The sequence below is a fragment of the Ambystoma mexicanum genome, chromosome 4q (genome assembly GCF_040938575.1).
Source record: "Ambystoma mexicanum isolate Mex_15411 chromosome 4q, UKY_AmexF1_1, whole genome shotgun sequence".
NCBI lineage: Eukaryota > Metazoa > Chordata > Amphibia > Caudata > Ambystomatidae > Ambystoma > Ambystoma mexicanum.
Genome location: NC_090928.1, coordinates 436,308,087 through 436,322,362, shown reverse-complemented (window position 1 = coordinate 436,322,362; position 14,276 = coordinate 436,308,087). Strand labels below are relative to the sequence as shown.

At 35.1% G+C, this 14,276-nt stretch overlaps 5 non-coding genes across 5 annotated transcripts; all 5 read left to right on the top strand.

Moving 5' to 3' along the window:
- Positions 1 to 283: 283 nt before the first annotated feature.
- TRNAC-GCA (transfer RNA cysteine (anticodon GCA)) lies at positions 284 to 355 on the top strand. The gene has a single exon. It is a non-coding gene; the product is annotated as a tRNA-Cys (tRNA).
- A 1,835-nt stretch (positions 356 to 2,190) lies between these two features.
- On the top strand, positions 2,191 to 2,262 carry TRNAC-GCA (transfer RNA cysteine (anticodon GCA)). Its single transcript has one exon. It is a non-coding gene; the product is annotated as a tRNA-Cys (tRNA).
- An 8,514-nt stretch (positions 2,263 to 10,776) lies between these two features.
- Positions 10,777 to 10,848, top strand: TRNAC-GCA (transfer RNA cysteine (anticodon GCA)). Its single transcript has one exon. It is a non-coding gene; the product is annotated as a tRNA-Cys (tRNA).
- Positions 10,849 to 12,680: 1,832 nt separating this feature from the next.
- TRNAC-GCA (transfer RNA cysteine (anticodon GCA)) lies at positions 12,681 to 12,752 on the top strand. Its single transcript has one exon. It is a non-coding gene; the product is annotated as a tRNA-Cys (tRNA).
- An 858-nt stretch (positions 12,753 to 13,610) lies between these two features.
- Positions 13,611 to 13,682, top strand: TRNAC-GCA (transfer RNA cysteine (anticodon GCA)). The gene has a single exon. It is a non-coding gene; the product is annotated as a tRNA-Cys (tRNA).
- Positions 13,683 to 14,276: the final 594 nt, after the last annotated feature.

Sequence of the window (14,276 nt, the reverse complement as noted above, 5' to 3'; positions counted from 1 at the left end):
ATCAACAAACTGCAGTAGAGAAGCAGTTACATTTTGCAGAATTTGTGCATTTGACAAAAGATTTTTTTTCCATGTTCCAAGATCTACATGTGATACGAAATGTATGAATTCTTGCAATGGAAACCTCACTGTATTTTACCAAGGCAGATAAAGGACATCATTCGCACCCCATATACTTATAAGGAGGGTTTGGTGGCTGAAAATGCATTGCTTTGATGGTGATTGCATGTTGCTTGCACTTTGTAGATATTACTGAATTAATAAAGGTCCACTTTTCAGAACTGGGGGTATAGCTCAGTGGTAGAGCATTTGACTGCAGATCAAGAGGTCCCTAGTTCAAATCTGGGTGCCCCCTTGTTCAATTGTTTTACCTGTAGAAATATTTTTTTAATTAAATAAATTGAAGAAAACATTTACAATCTTAGCATTTTATGTAATGAGCAACACATTTCTACATTTGAAATACTCCTGATCATCTCCTGAAACATAGGGTAAACACCATGAAACTGTTTAGGATTTCTTCATATGATACAAGCTGTGTTTTACATTCACCCAAGTTCTACTGGTGATATTATCAGTTTGAAATAGTCCATTGGAAGCTCATATGAATGTTATAAAACTGTGGTGGAAACCAATAATATGCCCTTAATGAAATGTATTAATTTGTACAGCTGACCAGAAGTGCACTGATGTCATTAGTTCTACAAGTTCCATACAGTCACCCACTCTATCACCTTTTTAAAAAAGGGCAGTTTTCAGCATTCAAGGGTTTATGTCAGTGGTAGAGCGTAGGAGTGCTTTTCAAGAAGTTCCTGTTTCATAACCATATACCCTCTTCAATAGATCCTGTTAAAATGTATTTTTTAACCCAATGCACTGTAAGAAACAATAAGATATATCATCATTTCATATACAAAACAACAAACAATTGGGTTTAACTATGCTCTTAGCACAAAATCAACAAAATGCAGTAGAGAAACAGTTACGTTTTGCAGAATTTGTGCATTTGACAAAAGATTTTTTTCCATGTTCCAAGATCTACATGTGATACGAAATGTATGAATTCTTGCAATGGAAACTTCACTGTATTTTACCAAGGCAGATAAAGGACATCCTTTGCACCGCATATACTTATAAGGAGGGTTTGGTGGCTGAAAATGCCTTGCTTTGATGGTGAGTGCATGCTGCTTGCACTTTGTACATATTACTGAATTAATAAAGGTGAGCTTTTCAGAACTGGTGGTATAGCTCAGTGGTAGAGCATTTGACTGCAGATAAGAAGGTCCCTAGCTCAAATCTGGGTGCCCCCTTGTTTAACTGTTTTACCTGTAGAAATATTTTTTTAATTAAATAAATTGAAGAAAACATTTACAATCTTAGCATTTTATGTAATGAGCAACACATCTCTACATTTGAAATACTCCTGATCATCTCCTGAAACATAGGGTAAACACCATTAAGCTGTTTAGGATTTCTTCTACTGATACAAGCTGTGTTTTACATTCACCCAAGTTCTACTGGTGATATTATCAGTTTGAAACAGTCCATTGGAAGCTCATATGAATGTTATAAAACTGTGGTGGAAACCAATAATATGCCCTTAATGAAATGTATTAATTTGTACAGCTGACCAGAAGTGCACTGATGTCATTAGTTCTACAAGTTCCATACAGTCACCCACTCTATCACCTTTTTATAAAGGGCAGTTTTCAACATTGAAGGGTTTATGTCAGTGGTAGAGCGTAGGAGTGTAATTCAAGAAGTCCCTGTTTCATAACCATATACCCTCTTCAATAGATCCTGTTAAAATGTGTTTCAACCCAATGCACTGTAAGAAGCAATAGGATATATCATCATTTCATATACAAAACAATGAACAATTGAGTTTAACTATGCTCTTAGCACAACATCAACAAACTGCAGTAGAGAAGCAGTTACATTTTGCAGAATTTGTGCATTTGACAAAAGATTTTTTTCCATGTTCCAAGATCTACATGTGATACGAAATGTATGAATTCTTGCAATGGAAACCTCACTGTATTTTACCAAGGCAGATAAAGGACATCCTTCGCACCCCATATACTTATAAGGAGGGTTTGGTGGCTGAAATTGCATTGCTTTGATGGTGATTGCATGTTGCTTGCACTTTGTACATATTACTGAATTAATAAAGGTGAACTTTTCAGAACTGGGGGTATAGCTCAGTGGTAGAGCATTTGACTGCAGATCAAGAGGTCCCTAGTTCAAATCTGGGTGCCCCTTTGTTCAACTGTTTTACCTGTAGAAATATGTTTTTTATTAAATAAATTGAAGAAAACATTTACAATCTTAGCATTTTATGTAATGAGCAACCCATTTCTACATTTGAAATACTCCTGATCATCTCCTGAAACATAGGGTAACACCATGAAACTGTTTAGGATTTCTTCATATGATACAAGCTGTGTTTTAAATTCACCCAAGTTCTACTGGTGATATTATCAGTTTGAAATAGTCCATTGGAAGCTCATATGAATGTTATAAAACTGTGGTGGAAACCAATAATATGCCCTAAATGAAATGTATTAATTTGTACAGCTGACCAGAAGTGCACTGATGTCATTAGTTCTACAAGTTCCATACAGTCACCCACTCTATCACCTTTTTAAAAAAGGGCAGTTTTCAACATTGAAGGGTTTATGACATTGGTAGAGCGTAGGAGTGTAGTTCAAGAAGTCCCTGTTTCATAAAAATATACCCTCTTCAATAGATCCTGTTAAAATGTTTTTCAACCCAATGCACTGTAAGAAAAAATAAGATATATCATCATTTCATATACAAAACAATGAACAATTGGGTTTAACTATGCTCTTAGCACAAAATCAACAAACTGCAGTAGAGAAGCAGTTACATTTTGCAGAATTTCTGCATTTGACAAAAGATTTTTTTTACATGTTCCAAGATCTACATGTGATACGAAATGTATGAATTCTTGCAATGGAAACCTCACTGTATTTTACCAAGGCAGATAAAGGACATCCTTCGCACCCCATATACTTATAAGGAGGGTTTGGTGGCTGAAAATGCATTTCTTTGATGGTGATTGCATGTTGCTTGGACTTTGTACATATTATTGAATTAATAAAGCTGAACATTTCAGAATTTGGGTTATAGCTTAGTGGTAGAGCATTTGACTGCAGATCAAGAGGTCCCTAGTTCAAATCTGGGTGCCCCCTTGTTCAACTGTTCTACCTGTAGAAATATTTTTTTAATTAAATAAATTGAAGAAAACATTTACAATCTTAGCATTTTATGTAATGAGCAACACATTTCTACATTTGAAATACTCCTGATCATCTCCTGAAACATAGGGTAAACACCATGAAACTGTTTAGGATTTCTTCATATGATACAAGCTGTGTTTTACATTCACCCAAGTTCTACTGGTGATATTATCAGTTTGAAATAGTCCATTGGAAGCTCATATGAATGTTATAAAACTGTGGTGGAAACCAATAATATGCCCTTAATGAAATGTATTAATTTGTACAGCTGACCAGAAGTGCACTGATGTCATTAGTTCTACAAGTTCCATACAGTCACCCACTCTATCACCTTTTTAAAAAAGGGCAGTTTTCAGCATTCAAGGGTTTATGTCAGTGGTAGAGCGTAGGAGTGCTTTTCAAGAAGTTCCTGTTTCATAACCATATACCCTCTTCAATAGATCCTGTTAAAATGTATTTTTTAACCCAATGCACTGTAAGAAACAATAAGATATATCATCATTTCATATACAAAACAACAAACAATTGGGTTTAACTATGCTCTTAGCACAAAATCAACAAAATGCAGTAGAGAAACAGTTACGTTTTGCAGAATTTGTGCATTTGACAAAAGATTTTTTTCCATGTTCCAAGATCTACATGTGATACGAAATGTATGAATTCTTGCAATGGAAACCTCACTGTATTTTACCAAGGCAGATAAAGGACATCCTTTGCACCGCATATACTTATAAGGAGGGTTTGGTGGCTGAAAATGCCTTGCTTTGATGGTGAGTGCATGCTGCTTGCACTTTGTACATATTACTGAATTAATAAAGGTGAGCTTTTCAGAACTGGTGGTATAGCTCAGTGGTAGAGCATTTGACTGCAGATAAGAAGGTCCCTAGCTCAAATCTGGGTGCCCCCTTGTTTAACTGTTTTACCTGTAGAAATATTTTTTTAATTAAATAAATTGAAGAAAACATTTACAATCTTAGCATTTTATGTAATGAGCAACACATCTCTACATTTGAAATACTCCTGATCATCTCCTGAAACATAGGGTAAACACCATTAAGCTGTTTAGGATTTCTTCTACTGATACAAGCTGTGTTTTACATTCACCCAAGTTCTACTGGTGATATTATCAGTTTGAAACAGTCCATTGGAAGCTCATATGAATGTTATAAAACTGTGGTGGAAACCAATAATATGCCCTTAATGAAATGTATTAATTTGTACAGCTGACCAGAAGTGCACTGATGTCATTAGTTCTACAAGTTCCATACAGTCACCCACTCTATCACCTTTTTATAAAGGGCAGTTTTCAACATTGAAGGGTTTATGTCAGTGGTAGAGCGTAGGAGTGTAATTCAAGAAGTCCCTGTTTCATAACCATATACCCTCTTCAATAGATCCTGTTAAAATGTGTTTCAACCCAATGCACTGTAAGAAGCAATAGGATATATCATCATTTCATATACAAAACAATGAACAATTGAGTTTAACTATGCTCTTAGCACAACATCAACAAACTGCAGTAGAGAAGCAGTTACATTTTGCAGAATTTGTGCATTTGACAAAAGATTTTTTTCCATGTTCCAAGATCTACATGTGATACGAAATGTATGAATTCTTGCAATGGAAACCTCACTGTATTTTACCAAGGCAGATAAAGGACATCCTTCGCACCCCATATACTTATAAGGAGGGTTTGGTGGCTGAAAATGCATTTCTTTGATGGTGATTGCATGTTGCTTGGACTTTGTACATATTATTGAATTAATAAAGCTGAACATTTCAGAATTTGGGTTATAGCTTAGTGGTAGAGCATTTGACTGCAGATCAAGAGGTTCCTAGTTCAAATCTGGATGCCCCCTTGTTCAACTGTTCTACCTGTAGAAATATTTTTTTAATTAAAAATATTGAAGAAAACATTTACAATCTTAGCATTTTATGTAATGAGCAACACATTTCTACATTTGAAATACTCATGATCATCTCCTGAAACATAGGGTAAACACCATGAAACTGTTTAGGATTTCTTCATATGATACAAGCTGTGTTTTACATTCACCCAAGTTCTACTGGTGATATGATTAGTTTGAAATAGTCCATTGGAAGCTCATATGAATGTTATAAAACTCTGGTGGAAACCAATAATATGCCCTTAATTAAATGTATTAATTTGTACAGCTGACCAGAAGTCCACTGATGTCATTAGTTCTACAAGTTCCATACAGTCACCGACTCTATCACCTTTTTAAAAAAGTGCAGTTTTCAGCATTCAAGGGTTTATGTCAGTGGTAGAGCGTAGGAGTGCTTTTCAAGAAGTTCCTGTTTCATAACCATATACCCTCTTCAATAGATCCTGTTAAAATGTATTTTTTAACCAAATGCACTGTAAGAAACAATAAGATATATCATCATTTCATATACAAAACAATGAACAATTGGGTTTAACTATGCTCTTAGCACAAAATCAACAAAATGCAGTAGAGAAACAGTTACGTTTTGCAGAATTTGTGCATTTGACAAACGATTTTTTTTCCATGTTCCAAGATCTACATGTGATACGAAATGTATGAATTCTTGCAATGGAAACCTCACTGTATTTTACCAAGGCAGATAAAGGACATCTTTTGTACCCCTTATACTTATAAGGAGGGTTTGGTGGCTGAAAATGCATTGCTTTGATGGTGATTTCATGTTGCTTCCACTTTGTACATATTACTGAATAAATAAAGGTGAACATTTCAGAAATGGGGGTATAGCTCAGGGGTAGAGCATTTCATTGCAGATCAAAAGGTCCCTAGTTCAAATCTGCGTGCCCCCTTGTCCAACTGTTTTACCTGTAGAAATATGTTTTTAATTAAATAAATTGAAGTAAACATTTACAATCTTAGCATTTTATGTAATGAGCAACACATTTCTGCATTTGAAATACTCCTGATCATCACCTGAAACATAGGGTAAACACCATTAAGCTGTTTAGGATTTCTTCATATAATACAAGCTGTGTTTTACATTCACCCAAGTTCTGCTGGTGATATGATCAGTTTGAAATAGTCCATTGGAAGCTCTTATGAATGTTATAAAACTGTGGTGGAAACCAATAATATGCCCTTAATGAAATGCATTAATTTGTACAGCTGACCAGAAGTGCACTGATGTCATTAGTTCTACAAGTTCCATAGAGTCACCCACTCTATCACCTTTTTAAAAAAGGGCAGTTTTCAGCATTCAAGGGTTTAACTCAGTTGTAGAGCGTAGGAATGCAGTTCAAGAAGTCCCTGTTTCATAACCATATACCCTCTTCAATAGAGCCTGTGTAAATATTTTTCAACCCAATGCACTGTAAGAAACAATAAGATATATCATCATTTCATATACAAAACAATGAACAATTGGGTTTAACTATGCTCTTAGCACAAAATCAACAAACTGCACTAGAGAAGCAGTTACATTTTGCAGAATTTGTGCATTTGACAAAATATTTTTTTCCATGTTCCAAGATCTACATGTGATACGAAATGTATGAATTCTTGCAATGGAAACCTCACTGTATTTTACCAAGGCAGATAAAGGACATCTTTTGTACCCCTTATACTTATAAGGAGGGTTTGGTGGCTGAAAATGCATTGCTTTGATGGTGATTGCATGTTGCTTCCACTTTGTACATATTACTGAATAAATAAAGGTAAACATTTCAGAAATGGGGATATAGCTCAGGGGTAGAGCATTTCACTGCAGATCAAAAGGTCCCTAGTTCAAATCTGGGTGCCCCCTTGTCCAACTTTTTTACCTGTAGAAATATGTTTTTAATTAAATAAATTGAAGTAAACATTTACAATCTTAGCATTTTATGTAATGAGCAACACATTTCTACATTTGAAATACTCCTGATCATCTCCTGAAACATAGGGTAAACACCATGAAACTGTTTAGGATTTCTTCGTATGATACAAGCTGTGTTTTACATTCACCCAAGTTCTACTGGTGATATTATCAGTTTGAAATAGTCCATTGGAAGCTCATATGAATGTTATAAAACTGTGGTGGAAACCAATAATATGCCCTTAATGAAATGTATTAATTTGTACAGCTGACCAGAAGTGCACTGATGTCATTAGTTCTACAAGTTCCATACAGTCACCCACTCTATCACCTTTTTAAAAAAGGGCAGTTTTCAGCATTCAAGGGTTTAACTCAGTGGTAGAGCGTAGGAATCCAGTTCAAGAAGTCCCCGTTTCATAACCATATACCCTCTTCAATAGATCCTGTTAAAATGTTTTTCAACCCAATGCACTGTAAGAAACAATAAGATATATCATCATTTCATATACAAAACAATGAACAATTGGGTTTAACTATGCTCTTAGCACAAAATCATCAAACTGCAGTAGAGAAGCAGTTACATTTTGCAGAATTTGTGCATTTGACAAAAGTTTTTTTTTCCATGTTCCAAGATCTACATGTGATACGAAATGTATGAATTCTTGCAATGGAAACCTCACTCTATTTTACCAAGGCAGATAAAGGACATCCTTCGCACCCCATATACTTATAAGGAGGGTTTGGTGGCTGAACATACTTTGCTTTGATGGTGATTGCATGTGGCTTCCACTTTGTGCATATTACTGAATAAATAAAGGTGAACATTTCAGAAATGGGGGTATAGCTCAGGGGTAGAGCATTTCACTGCAGATCAAAAGGTCCCTAGGTCAAATCTGGGTGCCCCCTTGTCCATCTGTCTTACCTGTAGAAATATGTTTTTAATTAAATAAATTGAAGTAAACATTTACAATCTTAGCATTTTATGTAATGAGCAACACATTTCTACATTAGAAATACTCCTGATCATCTCCTGAAACATACGGTAAACACCATGAAACTGTTTAGGATTTCTTCATATAATAAAAGCTGTGTTTTACATTCACCCAAGTTCTACTGGTGATATTATCAGTTTGAAATAGTCCATTGGAAGCTCATATGAATGTTATAAAACTGTGGTGGAAACCAATAATATGCCCTTAATGAAATGTATTAATTTGTACAGCTGACCAGAAGTGCACTGATGTCATTAGTTCTACAAGTTCCATACAGTCACCCACTCTATCACCTTTTTAAGAAAGGGCAGTTTTCAGCATTCAAGGGTTTAACTCAGTGGTAGAGCGTAGGAACGCAGTTGAAGAAGTCCCTGTTTCATAACCATATACCCTCTTTAATAGATCCTGTTAAATGTTTTTCAACCCAATGCACTGTAAGAAACAATAAGATATATCATCATTTCATATACAAAACAATGAACAATTGGGTTTCACTATGCTCTTAGCACAAAATCATCAAACTGCAGTAGAGAAGCAGTTACATTTTGCAGAATTTGTGCATTTGACAAAAGTTTTTTTTCCATGTTCCAAGATCTACATGTGATACGAAATGTATGAATTCTTGCAATGGAAACCTCACTCTATTTTACCAAGGCAGATAAAGGACATCTTTTGTACCCCTTATACTTATAAGGAGGGTTTGGTGGCTGAAAATGCATTGATTTGATGGTGATTGCATGTTGCTTCCACTTTGTACATATTACTGAATAAATAAAGGTGAACATTTTCGAAATGGGGGTATAGCTCAGGGGTATAGCATTTCACTGCAGATCAAAAGGTCCCCATTTCAAATCTGGGTGCCCCCTTGTCCAACTGTTTTACCTGTAGAAATGTTTTTTTAATTAAATAAATTGAAGTAAACATTTACAATCTTAGCATTTTATGTAATGAGCAACACATTTCTACATTTGAAATACTCCTGATCATCACCTGAAACATAGGGTAAACACCATTAAGCTGTTTAGGATTTCTTCATATGATACAAGCTGATTTTTACATTCACCCAAGTTCTACAGGTGATATGATCAGTTTGAAATAGTCCATTGGAAGCTCATATGAATGTTATAAAACTGTGGTGGAAACTAATAATATGCCCTTAATGAAATTTATTAATTTGTACAGCTGACCAGAAGTGCACTGATGTCATTAGTTCTAAAAGTTTCATACAGTCACCCACTCTATCACCTTTTTTTAAAAAAAGGGCAGTTTTCAGCATTCAAGGGTTTAACTCAGTGGTAGAGCGTAGGAATGCAGTTCAAGAAGTCCCTGTTTCATAACCATATACCCTCTTCAATAGATCCTGTTAAAATGTTTTTCAACCCAATGCATGGTAAGAAACAATAAGATATATCATCATTACATATACAAAAGAATGAACAATTGGGTTTAACTATGCTCTTAGCACAAAATCAACAAACTGCAGTAGAGAAGTAGTTACATTTTGCAGAATTTGTGCATTTGACAAAAGATTTTTTTTCCATGTTCCAAGATCTACATGTGATACGAAATGTATGAATTCTTGCAATGGAAACCTCCTTGTATTTTACCAAGGCAGATAAAGGACATCCTTCGCACCCCATATACTTATAGGGAGGGTTTGGTGGCTGAAAATGCATTGATTTGATGGTGATTGCATGTTGCTTACACTTTGTACATATTACTGAATAAATAAAGGTGAACATTTCAGAAATGGGGGTATAGCTCAGGGGTAGAGCATTTCACTGCAGATCAAAAGGTCACTAGTTCAAATCTGGGTGCCCCCTTGTCCAACAGTTTTACCTGTAGAAATATGTTTTTAATTAAATAAATTGAAGTAAACATTTACAATCTTAGCATTTTATGTAATGAGCAACACATTTCTACATTTGAAATACTCCTGATCATCACCTGAAACATAGGGTAAACACCATTAAGCTGTTTAGGATTTCTTCATATGATACAAGCTGTGTTTTACGTTCACCCAAGTTCTACTGGTGATATGATCAGTTTGAAATAGTCCATTGGAAGCTCTTATGAATGTTATAAAACTGTGGTGGAAACCAATAATATGCCCTTAATGAAATGTATTAATTTGTACAGCTGACCAGAAGTGCACTGATGTCATTAGTTCTACAAGTTCCATACAGTCACCCATTCTAACACCTTTTTCAAAAAGGGCAGTTTTCAGCATTCAAGGGTTTAACTCAGTGGTAGAGCATAGGAGTGCAGTTCAAGAAGTCCCTGTTTCATAACCATATACCCTCATCAATAGATCCTGTTAAAATGTTTTTCAACCCAATGCACTGTAAGAAACAATAGGATATATCATCATTTCATATAAAAAACAATGAAAAATTGGGTTTAACTATACTCTTAGCACAAAATCACCAAAATGCAGTAGAGAAGCAGTTACATTTTGCAGAATTAGTGCATTTGACAAAAGATTTTTTTTCCATGTTCCAAGATCTACATGTGATGCGAAATGTATAAATTCTTGCAATGGAAACCTCACTGTATTTTACCAAGGCAGATAAAGGACATCCTTCGCACCCCATATACTTATAAGGAGGGTTTGGTGGCTGAAAACGCTTTGCTTTGATGGTGATTGCATGTTGCTTGCACTTTGTACATATTACTGAATTAATAAAGGTGAACTTTTCAGAACTGGGGGTATAGCTCAGTGGTAGAGCATTTGACTGCAGATCAAGAGGTTCCTAGTTCAAATCTGGGTGCCCCTTGTTCAACTGTTTTACCTGTAGAATTTTTTTTTTATTAAATAAATTGAATAAAACATTTACAATGTTAGGATTTTATGTAATGAGCAACATATTTCTACATTTGAAATACTCCTGATAATCTCCTGAAACATAGGGTAAACACCATGAAACTGTTTAGGATTTCTTCATATGATACAAGCTGTATTTTACATTCACCCAAGTTCTACTGGTGATATTATCAGTTTGAAATAGTCCATTGGAAGCTCATATGAATGTTATAAAACTGTGGTGGAAACCAATAATATGTCCTTAATGAAATGTATTAATTTGTACAGCTGACCAGAAGTGCACTGATGTCATTAGTTCTACAAGTTCCATACAGTCACCCACTCTAACACCTTTTTCAAAAAGGGCAGTTTTCAGCATTCAAGGGTTTAACTCAGTGGTAGAGCATAGGAGTGCAGTTCAAGAAGTCCTTGTTTCATAACCATATACCCTCGTCAATAGATCCTGTTAAAATGTTTTTCAACCCAATGCACTGTAAGAAACAATAGGATATATCATCATTTCATATAAAAAACAATGAACAATTGGGTTTAACTATACTCTTAGCACAAAATCAACAAACTGCAGTAGAGAAGCAGCTACATTTTGCAGAATTTGTGCATTTGACAAAAGATTTTTTTTCCATGTTCCAAGATCTACATGTGATACGAAATGTATGAATTCTTGCAATGGAAACCTCACTGTATTTTACCAAGGCAGATAAAGGACATCCTTCGCACCCCATAAACTTATAAGGAGGTTTTGGTGGCTGAAAATGCTTTGCATTGATGGTGATTGCATGTTGCTTGCACTTTGTACATATTACTGAATTAATAAAGGTGAACTTTTTAGAACTGGGGGTATAGCTCAGTGGTAGAGCATTTGACTGCAGATCAAGAAGTTCCTAGTTCAACTCTTGGTGCCCACTTGTTCAACTGTTTTACCTGTACAAATATTTTTTTTATTAAATAAATTGAAGAAAACATTTACAATCTTAGCATTTTATATAATGAGCAACACATTTCTACATTTGAAATACTCCTGATCATCTCCTGAAACATAGGGTAAACACCATGAAACTGTTTAGGATTTCTTCATATGATACAAGCTGTGTTTTACATTCACCCAAGTTCTACTGGTGATATTATCAGTTTAAATAGTCCATTGGAAGCTCATATGAATGTTATAAAACTGTGGTGGAAACCAACAATATGCCCTTAATGAAATGTATTCATTTGTACAGCTGACCAGAAGTGCACTGATGTCATTAGTTCTACAAGTTCCATACAGTCACCCACTCTATCACCTTTTTAAAAAAGGGCAGTTTTCAGCATTCAAGGGTTTAACTCAGTGGTAGAGCATAGGAGTGCAGTTCAAGAAGTCCCTGTTTCATAACCATATACCCTCGTCAATAGATCCTGTTAAAAGGTTTTTCAGCCCAATGCACTGTAAGAAACAATAGGATATATCATCATTTCATATAAAAAACAATGAAAAATTGGGTTTAACTATACTCTTAGCACAAAATCAACAAACTGCAGTAGAGAAGCAGTTACATTTTGCAGAATTAGTGCATTTGACAAAAGATTTTTTTCCATGTTCCAAGATCTACATGTGATGCGAAATGTATAAATTCTTGCAATGGAAACCTCACTGTATTTTACCAAGGCAGATAAAGGACATCCTTCGCACCCCATCTACTTATAAGGAGGGTTTGGTGGCTGAAAACGCTTTGCTTTGATGGTGATTCCATGTTGCTTGCACTTTGTACATATTACTGAATTAATAAAGGTGAACTTTTCAGAACTGGGGGTATAGCTCAGTGGTAGAGCTTTTGACTGCAGATCAAGAGGTCCCTAGTTCAAATCTGGGTGCCCCCTTGTTCAACTGTTTTACCTGTAGAAATATTTTTTTAATGAAATAAATTGAAGAACACATTTACAATCTTAGCATTTTATGTAATGAGCAACACATTTCTACATTTGAAATACTCCTGATCATCTCCATGAAACTGTTTAGGATTTGTTCATATGATACAAGCTGTGTTTTACATTCACCCAAGTTCTACTGGTGATATTATCATATTCAAATAGTCCATTGGAAGCTCACATGAATGTTATAAAACTGTGGTGGAAACCAATAATGTGCCCTTAACGAAATGTATTAATTTGTACAGCTGACCAGAAGTGCACTGATGTCATTAGTTCTACAAGTTCCATACAGTTACCCACTCTATCACCTTTTTAAAAAAGGGCAGTTTTCAGCATTCAAGGGTTTAACTCAGTGTTAGACCATAGGAATGCAGTTCAAGAAGTCCCTGTTTCATAACCATATACCCTCTTCAATAGATCCTGTTAAAATGTTTTTCAACCCAATGCACTATAAGAAACAATAGGATATATCATCATTTCATATAAAAACAATGAACAATTGGGTTTAACTATTCTCTTAGCACAAAATGAACAAACTGCAGTAGAGAAGCAGTTACGTTTTGCAGAATTTGTGCATTTGACAAACGTTTTTTTCCATGTTCCAAGATCTACATGTGATACGAAATGTATGAATTCTTGCAATGGAAACCTCACTGTATTTTACCAAGGCAGATAAAGGACATCTTTGTACCCCTTATACTTATAAGGAGGGTTTGGTGGCTGAAAATGCATTGCTTTGATGGTGATTGCATGTTGCTTGCACTTTGTACATATTACTGAATTAATAATGGTGAACATTTCAGAACTGGGGGTATAGCTCAGTGGTAGAGCTTTTGACTGCAGATCAAGAGGTCCCTAGTTCAAATCTGGGTGCCCCCTTGTTCAACTGTTTTACCTGTAGAAATATTTTTTTAATTAAATAAATTGAAGAACACATTTACAATCTTAGCATTTTATGTAATGAGCAACATATTTCTACATTTGAAATACTCCTGATCATCTCCATGAAACTGTTTAGGATTTGTTCAAATGATACAAGCTGTGTTTTACATTCACCCACGTTCTACTGGTGATATTATCAGTTTGAAATAGCCCATTGGAAGCTCATATGAATGTTATAAAACTGTGGTGGAAACCAATAATATGCCCTTAATGAAATGTATTAATTTGTACAGCTGACCAGAAGTGCACTGATGTCATTAGTTCTACAAGTTCCATACAGTCACCCACTCTATCACCTTTTTAAAAAAGGGCAGTTTTCAGCATTCAAGGGTTTAACTCAGTGGTAGAGCATAGGAGTTCAGTTCAAGAAGTCCCTGTTTCATAACCATATACCCTCGTCAATAGATCCTGTTAAAAGGTTTTTCAACCCAATGCACTGTAAGAAACAATAGGATATATCATCATTTCATATAAAAAACAATGAAAAATTGGGTTTAACTATACTATTAGCAGAAAATCAACAAACTGCAG